The following is a 14,388-nucleotide window of genomic DNA, read 5'->3' on the forward strand; positions in this document are numbered from 1 at the left end:
AGAGATAGAACCTGTCCTGAAATTTCGAGTCTACATAGCAATGTTTTTTGTATACCTGGTGCTGAGCCTGCTCCCTTTGCTCCACAAACTTGGAGACCTCTGTGTTTTCTCAAAGCAAAGCATGTTGGCTTAATGTAAATAATTAAACCCAGGACTTCTTTCCCTAAGAAATGCTGGATTTTGGTTTAATAGGTTTTCCCAAGCTTTTTTGTTTTGCAACATTTCAAATCTTCAGAAAAGTTGCAGGCAAAGTATAATGAGGAGCTTGTATTTACCAATTGCTAACATTTTGCCACATTTGCTCTCTGTTTCTGTACTCCTTTCCTTGGTGTATAGGTATTGTTGAACCATTGGATAATTTATTGCAGGCATCCTGACACTTCATCCCTAAATACTGTAGCATATATTTCTTAAGAAAAAGGACATTCTTCTACATAGCCACAATACGACTACTTGGGAAATTTAACATTGATCCAATATTATTATCTGAAAATAAACTCTATATTAAAATTTTCACAATTGTTCCAATACAGTTCTTGTAGTTTTATTTATTTGTTTGCATTCCATGGTATAACCAAGATTATCTGTTACATTCAATTTTTCTATGTTTTACCCTCCCTTGAGTTACAATTTTCTAGTCTTTTTTTATTTGTTCACTTTTATAGTATTAACATTTTTTTAGAATTCGTGCCAGTTTTCAGTATGTCCCTCAAGTTGAATTTGCCTGGCTGTCTCTTAATGATTAGATTCAGGTTAAATATTTTTGGAAGGAAGGGCTCAGGGGCCGAACACATGCTTAACATGCACACCTGAGTACCACCTCCAGCATCATAAATTTTTTGAAGGAATATCATATAGGTATTAATGTGTATTCAATGCATTATATCCAAATTTATGTGCTCTTGTAATTGGTACAATATTTTGAGTCATTTGATTAAGGCAGAACTCACCAAATGTCTGCAATGTTAAAGTACTATTTCTCCTTATAATTAATAAGAGATATGAAGAGGGACACTTTGAGACTTTATTTGTCAAAGATTCTGACATCCATTATCAATGGTGATTGTAAGATTGCTATAGTTTGATTGCTTTCTACAAAAATAATTTGGATAATCATTAGATCTCTTGCAAACATGGGCTGGACCACAGACAGACCCCAGAGTGTGTTTGTGTAAGGGAGGTGCTAAGGCAAAGTGAGAAGATAAACTTACATGCTCTTTGTATTTTGAACAGTGTTAAGTGGAGGGCTTGGGGTACCTAATGGGAAGAATCTAAGAAAAGTAAACATTTGTTATGTGTTGAACAGAACAAACACATTATACTGTTTTCAGTCTTTGCAGATAAGACCCAGATTGAAAACAATGGGTTTCTGCAATGCAAATAATGTATTAAAGTCTTTCTTTTTTAAATGGTGAGTTATAATTTCCCTTTTTTATTTCAGTTCCCCTCCTCCATTATATTTTTGGTTGCAATTTCATTTTGTAATTTCACTCTAATTCTGGTTGTAATTTCACAAAATTCAAATATTATTGATAGTAAACACAATTAGTAACCAATACTGTGTCAGAAAGAAAAGTTTTCAAGAGACATTACCGATAGTGAAGATTTTAAGTGATAAGGAACAGTAACAAATAATCCAAGTATAAGTCTATTTTTATCTTGAATAATTTGTTTTCTTTGTGGTTCTCTGATTTATCAGAGTTAATTTACAACAAAAGCAAATTTTACACCAATGTGTGAACCAGCTTTTAAATAATAGGGAGAACATACCAAGTGTTGCAATAAAGAGAAAATATTCTGCAGAGAAGAGCAAAAGTTAATAATAATGGCAATAATCATGATGATGTTAAAGAATGCTAATGAGCTTTGAGAAAAGATCTTTTGAAGCTGAGGTAGTCTAATAATAGCACAGTAACCAGAACAGAGTGCATAGAAGGTGGATTGTGCAAATTACATTTTAAGTGGTGAGAATAACCTGGCTTAGGAAACAAGGAAGAGAGATGTGAAAGGATAGACGGCATGTAATCAATAAAGAAGTCTTGTCAAAGGAATTTTTGCCTTGCAGAATTGCACTAACATATGTCTTCTTTTTGCTATCTTTATGTTTCTCTAATTGATCTGATGACTTGAACCCAAAGCAGGCAAATCACTTTTTTGCATGAGAATCATTTGGTCACCCGCAGGCATCTTTCATTGGCTTCATAAGGCAGAAACTGAAGAATATGTTTGCAGGAGCGCTGCGGGGGCCTGCCCTGATGCTTGATCCATCTGCTGTGCCTGGGCACGCCCTGGCCCCGAGCGCCCCCTGGTGTCCCCACCCTGAGCACCCTCCTTGGACCCCACGGGTCGCCCAGGGGGAATGCCCTGGGGCTCAGCCCATCCCCAAGCGCTTCCCCCAACGCTCATCCCCCCTCTCCCTAACCCTAACCCGCCCCCCCCTCCGCGCGGCGCCCCGCTACCCCCAGTGCGCATGCCCGGCCGCCCCAGCGTGCACGTCCTAGGCTTGGGAGCGCTGCGGGCCCCCAGCCGCCCAGGTGATACTGTTGGCTGCTGCCCTGCCCGACCGCCGCTGGCTGCCCGGCTTGGACCTCTTGCGGCGGCCCGGTGGTGAGTTTCCTGCGTGAGCAGCGGCTGGGGCTTTCTCCTGCGCCGGGGCGGGCGAAGTTCCGCGCCCCCCTTCTGCCGCGCCCTTTGCGGGCTCGCCGGCGGGTGCGGGCCACGAGCGTCTGCGCGGGGCGGAGGGACGCCGTGCTGCGGGAGGGAGGGCTCCGAGTCAATTTTTTTGTGCGGCTGCGGCTGGAGCCTGTGGTGCGAGGGCGGCGAGCGCAGGGACCCCGGCGTGGCAGAGCCATGGATGGCCCGACTCGGGGCCATGGACTCCGCAAAAAGCAGCGGTCACGGTCGCAGCGAGACCGGGAGAGGCGCTCCGGGGCGGTCTGGGGACAGCGTTGCGGGCGGCGGCGGGGCTGGCCAGACCGGGGCGCCCTCGCTGGCCTCGTCTTCGGGCTCCAACAGGGAAGACAATGGGAAGCCCCTGTCCTCCGCCAGGTCCCGGCCCAGACCCCCGAGGAGGAAGAGGCGAGAGTCCACCTTGGCCAAAGAGGACATCATTCATGGGTTTGCCAGGACCAGCTTTGTCACTTTTGAAGCGCTAGAGGTAAGCGCCCCCTCTCCCCTCTGCCTTTCTGCGCGGCCCCATTGGCAGCGCCGGCCTCCCCACCGGCCTCCCCGCCGGGCCTCCCCCCTGGTGCTGTCTGTTGATCTGTCTGGCCCGCTGTGTCTATACCACGTTTTGTTTACCCATTCATTTTTATTTTACATGTGAGGTGCTTCTGCCTCTTGGCTATTGTATATGTAGTGTTGCTATGAACATAGATGTGCAAGTCTCTTTGCAATCCTCTTTTCTATTTTCTCTCTGTGTGTATGTACAGACATAGATATTGGTATATGTATATGTGTGTGTGTGTATATATATATATATATACACACACACGCACATACACAGAGAAGTAAAATTTCTAGATCACATGAAAAGTCTGTTTTTATTTTCAAGGAACTGTTTTTCATAAATAACTAGATTTTAAAGATACGTGTTTAAGGTCATCTTTTTGGTCCTTGATCTCTAGATTGTTTTGAATTGACCCTGGGTAAGTACTCTCAGTCACCTGCTGTAGCATACCTTGAACTTGAACACACTTCCACCACTGTCCGTTGCTCACTGAGGCCCAGACCCAAATAACAGATTCTCAGGATCCATGACTGGCCAGAGAAGTAAGTTGAATCTTAGCAGGCTTGAGCTTAAATATTTCTTAATTGTCCAGATCTTTCAGTGCCCCACTTGGAGATTACTGTCATCACTGTGTCTCATCAGTTCTATTGTAATTATACAAGACAGTTTTTTTTAAATCAGACTTTATATTCCTATATGTAGGTACCACGTTTTAGTTTTATCTCCTCTAAAACCTGCAGAATTTGGTACAATACTCTGTTGGCAATTTTCTAGTGAATGTTTGGTTTATCAGACAAGTGATTGATGGAAAGGTATATGGTAGAATTAGTGTCTTTAATCTTGACCATGGCCCCAGATGGCTGTTTGACCACATCTAAGCTACCAGCCCTCTTCTTGTCATGTCAGTTTATGAGCTCAAAGAAAGAATGAGCATAGGTTAAAGAACATTCAGCACTTACCTTGTGCTAGGTACTTTGCTAAGCACTTATATTAGCTCATTCCACTTTACAGTAGTGCAGTAGAATACATTTCACTTTTGTAGGCAATGAAACGATGGAGAAGGGAGACAGTCTGCTCAGCTCAAAGAGGTAGACTAGGCACAGAATGTATATTTCTTTTCCATGAGGCTAGAAAACTCATGTTATAGTTATAACCAGGAGCTAGGATAGTTTCAACACCACCAGCAATGAACTATAAGTTGTAAGGTTTAGAAGAATGAATAGGAAGATCCTGAGGTGGGGTACTGAGACCCTGTATAAAAGAACCACATTTTAATTAGTAACAAATGGAGGGAGTGATCAGTGCAAGTTGAACAGTGGAGAAGGTTGTATGCTATCGGAAAGTGTTTGAGAGAGATAGTTGCCCTGATTTGGAAGAAGGGGAGTTGAGGGAAAATTAGTTCCAGAGGACGGAATGAGAGGATGAGGTGGCTGGAGAAGATAAGTTCCTTCACAGAGGGGCTTGGGTTTTCCAGTCTCCCAGCAGAACAGGGAAATGTGACCTGATGGCTTAGCTGGTGTCAATGCTCCAGGTAGCAAGATAGCATCCTTCTTCTTAGATTGGGCCCTCAGCATCCCCACCATGGAGCGTGTGGGGCCGAGTTTCAGCACACATTTTGCACATATTCTTTTCCCCCACTATGAGTGAAATAGAACATGAAGGAGAAATCAACAAATACTCTGAATCTCTTGACACAGAGAGCAAAACACATTGATGGTGTCCCACAACTCTTGATAATTTCATTGAACTATATGAAGCTTAAAATTGATACGTAGGCCTAACCTTGATTAACATTGTTACTGTCGTTCTGACTTGACTGGATAAACTGATGTGGAATAATCTATTAAATATATCACACTTGAACAAGGAATGTAAATCATATTTCATCTATAATTAGTTGGGAGGCAAAAATCACAAAGAGACAAGTTTAGTGAATATGTCTTGGTGTGTACACAGCATCACTAGAATTTTTTTCCTGTTCCATGGGGAGAAAGAAGTTGATTGCCTTTCAAGAACTGATTGCTGTACAGGAAATGAGAGGCTGAGGGGTGAATTATGTAATGTTCACAGAGTGGGTTTTATTTATGGATTCACTGAGATTAGCTGCAGTCTTCCTAAAGTTAATGGCACTGGAAATGCACCATTCTGTATTTAGCTGGAAATACCTAACTTTCCAAGTTAGAGAGACCTAATTGCTTCTCAGATTATAATGTGGTTGCATTTGTATCTCCTTCTCCTTTCATGGGAGCTGTCTGCTGCCTTTATCTTTTGTGAATTAATGTTGCAAACCAGAGCTTGTGAGTGAAAAGGATGGTATATTTTGAGTTCTTTGGTGCTCTTGTTTCACAGTCACAGAATAATCTATAGTGAACCTGATTATTGATAATAAATAAGAGACATAAACCAAAGTAAAAAATATAAATACAGTGTGTTTGGAGGGGTCATTGATCCAAACTGTAGCTAGGAAATAAGATAATTGTAGTTTTTACCTCATATGGTTGTTTTGAAGGGTAAAAACATATGCTAAACCTTTAGAACAACATGTAGAATGTGTTTCAGTGCATTTTATTTGCTTTCATTATTATTAGATACATAGTTGGTGTTTGTGGTGAATGGTGAGTGTGATATGAATGTGAATGTTAAGAGCATAAATAGGCATGTAACTGATATGTTTATGTCTTTTTCCAGATGGTTGGCATAATGAAACAAAAGGTGACATTATGGAATTGTTCTTATTTGGAACTAACATATCAGAGAATGTTTTAAGTTGCAGTTTCATTTTGTTTTGTGAGGTTTTTCTTGACTGTTGTTGGTTTATAGTATTTTTGGTGCTAGGGATTGAACCTGGGACCTTGCACATGGTAAGGACATGATCTACCATTAAGCTATACCCTAGCCCCTTTTTGTTTGTTCTTGATATATTAGTTTGATTTATTTCAGGTGATGTTGTCATAATGAATCAAAGCATCTTTTTATACTTTTAAAAATATAAATGAGGACCATACCATCATTTGGAAAATGCCTGTAATGATAGGTAATCAGTATATGTGTGGGAGTATTTTTTAATGAGGATTGTTTAGAATTTATTGACTCTGTGACACTGTCCTCAGACTTGAGTTATAGGGCTTTCCAAAAATGAGATGTGAGTGCTGCAGTAGAATCATCCAGGGCTACCTGAGGGTGTTTTTGAGGTGCCAGCCTTTTGCCTCCAGTGTTTTTGGAGAAGGTAGTTGTGTCTTGAGTCACCTGGACTATTGGGCATGGGCTACATGGTTATACATATTATAGGGTTAGCTATGTGGAGTTAGGTGCAGCTGTGGTATTTCACCTAAGTCATAGCTTTTTGTGGAGTGCTTCACTACAGAAACTTGGTGGATTTCAGAGATGATGTACTTCATAAATGGAGTCTAGAGAGGCCTATGAGAGAATAACAGAAGGCCGACATTTCCCACTCTGCGCCAATTGTTTGTCTCACAGCTTTGCATAATGACTTTCTGTCTCTCCCCTCCCCACCTCTTCTCACATGCACTTAGAAGGACTTAATGGCATCATTTATAGTTGGAGAATAAATGTAAAACTGATTTGTTCAAGAACACCAATAAGTTGCAGTTAAAAAAGTAAAGACTCATATAAGGCAGGACAGATTGCTACTTGAGGGAGCTAATGGCCAGTTGGTTTTAGAGTAGATCACCAAATGAAATGTAGCTTTACCTGCTGAGCCCTCAGTTCAAGGAGCTGTGTTCACAGTGTTGGAGCACTGTGGGGGAGGGCTCAGATTTTACAGCAGAAAGAACTGTGGATGACTAACCTTGCAGTTGCTCTGGCCTCTGCACCCATGACTCTTGTGCATTTCCCGTGAAAATTTCCCCCCACCCCCAACCTGTCTTCTAAAGCCGGGGAGATCTTTCTACACGTAGCCACAGGCTTAACCTGGTACCTGGACAAGGGACTGATGAGAAAGGGGATTTGGGATTTTTAGGGGAAAATTACTTGGCTTTGAGAAACTTAATGGAAAATATGTATTCAGTGCAGCTAGGTTCCACGCACACACTGGAATAAAGAATTAAGCATTGTTTCATCTCTCAAGAAGTTGTCTAGTGTGAACAATCTGTGTGCAAATAAATGGTTTCAATTACTGTGAAAACAGCAGCAATGAAAGGGGCCACAAGAATAGTGGTAGTATAGAACATGCAGTAGAAGTGTTCAGGAGGACGTTGATCAAGGTGGGTTTGAAAGACAATGAGAAGCTTGCCAAATAAACAAGAAGGGAGATCACCAGGGCAAAAGAACAACGAATGGTCTGTCTCTTAAGAAGATTTGGAGCTAAGAACCAAATCCAGAGACTGGGTGTATTTTGCTTCAGTTCCACCTTATACCTGCCTGTTATGTGACCTGATTTCTTTGCTTTTACTAAGGGAAAGAAATGGGAATCCCCTTGTCTCCCTTTTGTTTGGCATAGAAAGCTAAAATGTCTAAAATTGTGATCTTGGGCTAAGATTATTTAGTAATCATCTAATCATCAGTGATAAAGTATTGTCCCTCATAAACAAGGCACTGAGTTCCATCCCTGGCAATAGGGGTGGGGTGAGGGAGAATTGTGATTGTGTCTAACTTGGATAATAAAACTTATAGAGCCTGAGATAGATGTACATGATTAGTTTAGTGACAGATATAGGGTCAAATAAGACATTCACATTGGTCCGGTTCCATTTTAGTTGCTCTGCATTTGAGTCATTACTTTTTTTTGCCCCCCTTGCTGGGTTCATTGCTTCTCATTCATTAAGTCAGTGCTTACTGAGTTGGTTCTAAACAGCTGTGCAGTCTAACAGAAGTACAATTTTTTCCTGTCCGGAGCTTAAAGCCTTAAAACGTGAATTAATTTTGGAAAATATAGGCTGGTATCAGTTTATGAAGAGCTAGTCTAAGAAGTTAGGACTTAATAATTTGCACCCCCAACCCAGGGAGAATGGCAATGAGTTCTTTGAATTTATAGCCTAAGGCAAATCCTTTTTGATTCCCATGTTCCTTTACTTTATTTATTACAGGAGGATAATGCCTTAATGTGTTTGAGTAAATTTTGAAAATGTATACTAAAGGTAGTTTTATAAGCTTTGCATTTTTGTGTGAGAGAGTAGTTTGTAAAAATGTGGACTCAAGGAGCAAAAGAGCATGGTTTTGAATTCTATCTCCATTATTTATGAGCTGTGTGATCTTTGGCTATTAAACTAGGAGTATTTCCTTATAGGAAATACTAAGGAAAATGATAATTTAAATCATTGTCACATAAAAATTACTATAAGGAATAAATGAACAAATTCAAACAAAAGTATACAAGTAGGTCGCCTTACACATAGTATTATCCACAATTGGATTGTCTGGTGACCTCCTTTAGTGGGTCTGATTTTTCTAATGCCCTTGAACATTGCTGCTGTTTCTGTACATTTGTGCATCAAAATCATTGAGAGGGCATCTTAAAAATATACATCTCTAAGAGTTCTAGTTCTGCAAAGAGTGTTAGCCCCTTTCTTTCCTTTAAACTTTTTCCCCTTAAGATCTTTTCCCTTAAACTAAAAACCTTGAACATGACACAACAAAAAAGCACATGAAAGGTAGAAAGAATCCAGAATGTCTACCACTTAGGGACTTGAGAAAAGGCATGACGGCGAATCTTCTGGATTTGCTTAATGATGCCTAAGGACACAAAACTCATAAATTGTGTAGTTTTAGAATGAGTATTGTGGGAACTTCTGGTCAGTAATGGCTACAGTTATAGGAACTGCCCTCCTGCCCTGCTCCCCTATCCAAAAAAAAAAAAAAAACCCCAAAAAACTTAAATGTCTGTTTCCCTACTGTATCCAATACCAAGGGAAAAACCATATCCCATACCCCTAAAGCTACAGCAGGACAGAGCAAAAAAATTGATCTTCGCACTCTGCTTGTTGGAAGCAGGCAGTGTTCATCAATATCCCTGCCAGGTGGTGTCAACAGCAGGGTGCTGATCTTTCATTCCATGATTGACAGAACTAGGTGGTAGTCTAGAAGAGGGCCAGGGAATATAAGTAGGGGTGGGGGTTGGGGGGTCCAGGCTGAAACTGAGCTTCCATTCCCATCCTTCTGCAACAAAGTGGTAGAATCATCCCTTCTCTCCCCTTCCCTGGGTGCCAGCGGGGCTGAGAGGAACCTGATCTTACACCCTCAACTGGCGGAAATGAGGCAATGCCAGCGAGTGCATATTTTATTTGAAAGGTGTCATCATGGCCAAGCAGGGAGGTGAACTTGCACCTTGCCATCTGTAACAGGCAGTGAGACTCAGTGCATTCTTTTTCCACTGTAGTATTTGGTGGGTCCCAGAGGGAAACCCTGCCTCCCCATCCCCCATGCTACATTTCAACATGCCTACTAACTAAAGACATCTGGAATAAAATGAAAAGAATCAGGAAAATCGAACATGAATGAGAATAGCCAGTAGCACATGTCAGCACTGAGATGAATTAGATATCAGAATTATAAGAGGAATTTAATACTTCAACAAGGAATTTATTTAAACAATTGAAAAACATGAAATCTTAGGAAAAAGTCTTATGGACCTAACAGGAGGCCAGTTTTGATGTTCACAGCGTGATGGAGATGTTGTAGATCTTGGTTGTGGATACTACACCAAACAGTGTACTTACAATAGGTATTTTTTTCCTAGGTCTAAAGTTTTAATTTTAAATAACCAAACTTTATAATTTTATACATAATCCAATACAATATTAATAAAATTAGCATTTCAGCCTCCAAGAATTGTTTTGTGATGGAGATAGTCTTGAAACCAGAATGGGTACTTTTATTTGAAGTAAATTATACCTTAATAAAGTTGATTTATAAAAAAAAATACATGGGGCCAGTAATTCAAATATGGAGCTTCTGGTTCAGTAGTTCTATGACAGAGTCCAAGCATATATATATTTTTAATAATTCATCACATGGTTTGAAGGCAGCTGGAGGCTCTGAGGAATACAGATTTCTCCAGAGGAATCTAGGCTAGTTGTGAATTCATTAGCATATAAATCTGTTAGCAATCTGTACAAATAGAAACTTGTTCTGGTAAATTATGAATTACTGGATAAGTACCTGCAGAATAAACAGAAAACATAATTACAAACGGTTAAGTGTATTATCCCCATATGGAAGTTATTTTTGTCTGTTTCTTTTATTGGGCAATGTTGTGAAAAATGTTATGTGGTCACCGAATTGGATGGGGGTTGGGGGTAGCCAGGGGAAGCAATATGGGGTGGGAATGGGAAAGATAGTAGAATGAATTGGATATAACTTTCCTATGTTCAGATATGAATAAATGACCACTGTTACTCCACATCAAGTACAACCACAAGAATGGGAAGTTGTACTGCTTGTATGTATGATATGTCAAAATACATTCTGTTGTCACATATAACTAAAAAGAACAAATAAAAAAAAAGTTATGTGGTATTCCTGGAAGCTGTCAATTATGGTGCTAGGTCATAAAAAAAGCTGAATTGTGGTATGTCTCGTGACTAATAAGAGAGGAGATTAGATACAGTTCTATATTCTAATCCTATTGGCTTTGTGTTAGGGAAACTATTTGTGGGGGGAATATAAACATTTGGAATTTTCAGCCTATATTAACAGGTGATGACACTTAAAAATTTGTGTATGTATCTGTCTTCAAATCTGTATGATTTCTAAGATGGGGTAGCTTTTTTTCTTTCCTAAGGTAGAACCATGACTGAATTAGAAGGCAAATACAGTATTATTCTGTTTTAGGAACAGCACTCTGGTAACATTTTAAGAAATGTAAATAAGTCTTATGTAAGTGAAGGTATTCAAGAAGTTCTGGGTGTGGCACAGAAGGGATGAGTACTGGGAAACCGCTAAGAATATTTTAAAATTTCATTTTCTGCTGTTCTTTAAAAGACAATAAGCCATGAATACAACCGTAGAACCATAAGAAATACTCATAAAAAGTGATTTCTGCTGGGTGTGGTGGTGCACACCTGTAATCCCAGCAGCTCAGGAATCTGAGGCAGGAGGATCCAGAATTCAAAGCCAGACTCAGCAAAAAGCAAGGCACTAAACAACTCTGTGAGGCTTTGTCTCTAAATAAAATACAAAATAGGGCTGAGGATGTGGCTCAGCGGTTCAGTGGCCCTGAGTGCAATTCCAGTATCTCTCCTGTCTCCCAAAGTGATTTCTATATGTGCTGGTATCCCTGGCTATGGATCTACTGTGCTTGTTTTTTTAGTAAACCTAGGAGTTAATAGTGAGGAGTCATTTTTGTTTCCTTAGGTGGCTCTGGGATCTATGAGATAACAAGAAATACCATGGTATGTGCTTATATCTGTGTCTCTTGCCCTTCCCATGGATATTCCTAACTTTTCAGGCTCCCTGTTACCTGTCTGTGTTTGACAGCGTGATTCTTAATCATGTGTAGTATGTACAGTCACTTTCAGCATCACCATTCTTTTACCTGGGGAGGAACACAGCCAGTTTGCTAATCATTAATCCCTGACTGTGGAAAGCAGTTTACTCAAGAGTGGGTCCTGATTCCTACTCGAGATGAAGCTTCTTTTTTTGAGAGCAAAAATAAACTCAAAGTGGTTTTTCTTTGGGGGTAGGGGTGGGAGTAGGGTTACCAGGGGTTGAACTCAGGGCCATTTGACCATTGTGTCATATCCCCAGTCCTATTTTGTATTTTTTAAATTTAAATTTTAAAGACAGGGTCTCACTGATTTGCTTGGTGCCTTGCTTTTGCTAAGGCTATCTTTGAACTCAAAAGTGGTTTTTGAAGTAACCATCATAACCACTTTTCCCGATTGGTGCCTGTACTTGCCCTTCTATGGTTAAAACAACTTAATATGTTTGGAAAATAATAAAGGCATTGTATCTAAAGGGAACTTCAGAATTACATGACTTTCCTTGATTCTTGGGCAGTCTCAGGTAATCCCAGAAAGCGTGGTCACAATAAATCAGCAGAGGCTTTCATAAACGGAGGAAATCTATCCCATTATGCCTGCCCCATGCCATTTTCTTATCTGTCACTTAGGATTTCTAGACTACTAAAGTTTTCTGGTTGTATTAATGGAATGGTTGTATTTATTTCAAGCTCTGTTACTTAAGCAACTTTCTAATAGTCATTTGTACACTTTGTAGTTCTGAGAACACACTTTGCTTTAGTTGAAGGTCTTGCACCCATATTCTGATGGAAGCAGCTAACATTTTTTGAGCAATTCCTGTGAAAGCTTCCCTTTATGTAGATGATTCTCAGAAAGCTAGGTTTTAGAATAATTCCCTATAGGTGCTACTATTTTACTGTAAGGCCTTTGAGCTTTGATGTTTTTAAGGTTCCAAGTATTGAATCCAGGGGTGCTTAACCACTGAGCCAGGTCCCCAGCTCTTTTATTTTTTTGAGAAAGGGTCTCACTAAGTTGCTGAGGCTGGCTTTGAACTTGGAATCCTCCTATTTCAATGGCATGCACCATTGCATCTGGTCTGAGCTTTGATTTCTAAGAAATAGTTGAAACCTTAATGAAGTCCAATGAAGTGTTTTTTATTCAATAGATGATTGATTATTATCGATTTTAATATAAAATCATTTCCCAATAATTTTTCTTTCTTTCTTTTAAAAACAGACTTTGAAGAAAAATTTCTTCTTCAGGATAATTTTTTTCCAAATTTCTTCTTGTAACTCTTGATTAAAGGAAGAGAATTTTTGGATAGTATGGGAACAGCTGACTCCTTTAGGTTTAGAAGGAATTGGCATTTAATCAAGTTTCTGAGGACAGACCACTCATGCCAATTTATATTGACATAGAGCCCTCCCTTTTCTCTGTGGAGAGTGTGGCTTATGATTTCACATGGAGGCTGGCTGAATGATAAACCATTAAATATTAACAAAGCACCTACCTGTGTAAGTCACAGTACTGGCTATAGGGATATTTAGAAGGTTCATTTTCTTCCTTTGAGGACTTTATTATCTAATTGTAAAGGTAAGATTAAATGCCTTAAAAATGAATCAACAGTACAGTAATTCTTAAATATTTTTTTAGGTTTTCTAGTGTAGTGGTTCTTGGATGTTAATGTGCCTCAGAATCACTTGGAAGCCTTGCTGAAATACCGATAGTGGCCAGGTGCCATAGCCCACACTGTAATTCCAGTTACTTAGGAGGCAGAGGCCAAGAGAATCTCAAATTTGAGGCCAGTTTGGACAACTTAGACCCTGTCCCCTCCCCTCAATATCTCTCCCTCCTTCTTTCTTGTTCTTATCGTTTCTTCTCACCACCTCCCTTTTGTGGTTCTGGGGATCAAACCCAGGTCCTTTACTGATGAGCTACACCCTCGACTCCGAATTTCTAAGAAGTTCCCAGATACCACTGGTGTTCCTGGTCCAGAGACCACACTTAATGAAGTGCTAGCCGTGTGCATTAGAATCATCCAGGGTCTTTAAACACACACACACACACACACACACACACACACACACACACACACACTCAAGACCAGGTAAACGAGGATTGCTGTGTGATGGGATCTTCAATGTATTTTTCTATTTTTAAAGCTCTCAGTTATTTGTAGTATGCAGTCAGATTGGGGAGTTACTGGTCTCACGTGTAAGGGGCATAATTTTAGATTTAGAGCACATGATATTCCTGAGAAGTTATTGATTCTGATCTTAAAGAATGGTAAGAGAAAAGAAAGGTATGTTTTATGTTCTTATAAAACTAACACTGAGAATAAGTCAACTAGTTTTCTAGTGGTTTCTTGGGGGTAGGCAGAGGGGCTTGTGAGGCAGCAAGGGGCCAGTGGGTAGGATTGAGGTGCACGCTACCACTAGCAGTAAGGAGCATTTGCTAACTGCCTTCTGAACTTCCCCTTAAATAGGCTAGTACTTACCCTAACAGACTTTCTTGTAAGTGCATTTGGAGTGAGGCATGGCTGTGGAATATGAAATAGTGATAGACTGAACTTTGAAAATGACTGTCATTTTTACATTTCATTTAAACTATATTTATTCTTGTATAAAATAAGGGTACTGCATATAGTTGCTACAGTTCAGTGTGTGTGTGTGTGTGTGTGTGTGTGTGTGTGTGTGTATAACAATTTTAGAAACATTGTTTATTACATGTTGATCCCTTAAG

General features: G+C 40.0%; 1 protein-coding gene across 1 annotated transcript in view; it reads left to right on the forward strand.

Annotated features, from left to right (window-relative positions):
- The first annotated feature begins 2,461 nt into the window (after window positions 1-2,461).
- Window positions 2,462-14,388, forward strand: part of LOC144368172 (biotin--protein ligase-like) — an 85,830-nt gene continuing 73,903 nt past the window's right edge. Inside the window, 2 exon segments of the mRNA XM_078026832.1 lie at window positions 2,462-2,607; window positions 3,049-3,157. The gene's annotated coding sequence lies outside the window, so the exon portion shown is untranslated.

Source organism: Ictidomys tridecemlineatus, chromosome 2, assembly GCF_052094955.1.
Source record: "Ictidomys tridecemlineatus isolate mIctTri1 chromosome 2, mIctTri1.hap1, whole genome shotgun sequence".
In the NCBI taxonomy this organism is placed as follows: domain Eukaryota; kingdom Metazoa; phylum Chordata; class Mammalia; order Rodentia; family Sciuridae; genus Ictidomys; species Ictidomys tridecemlineatus.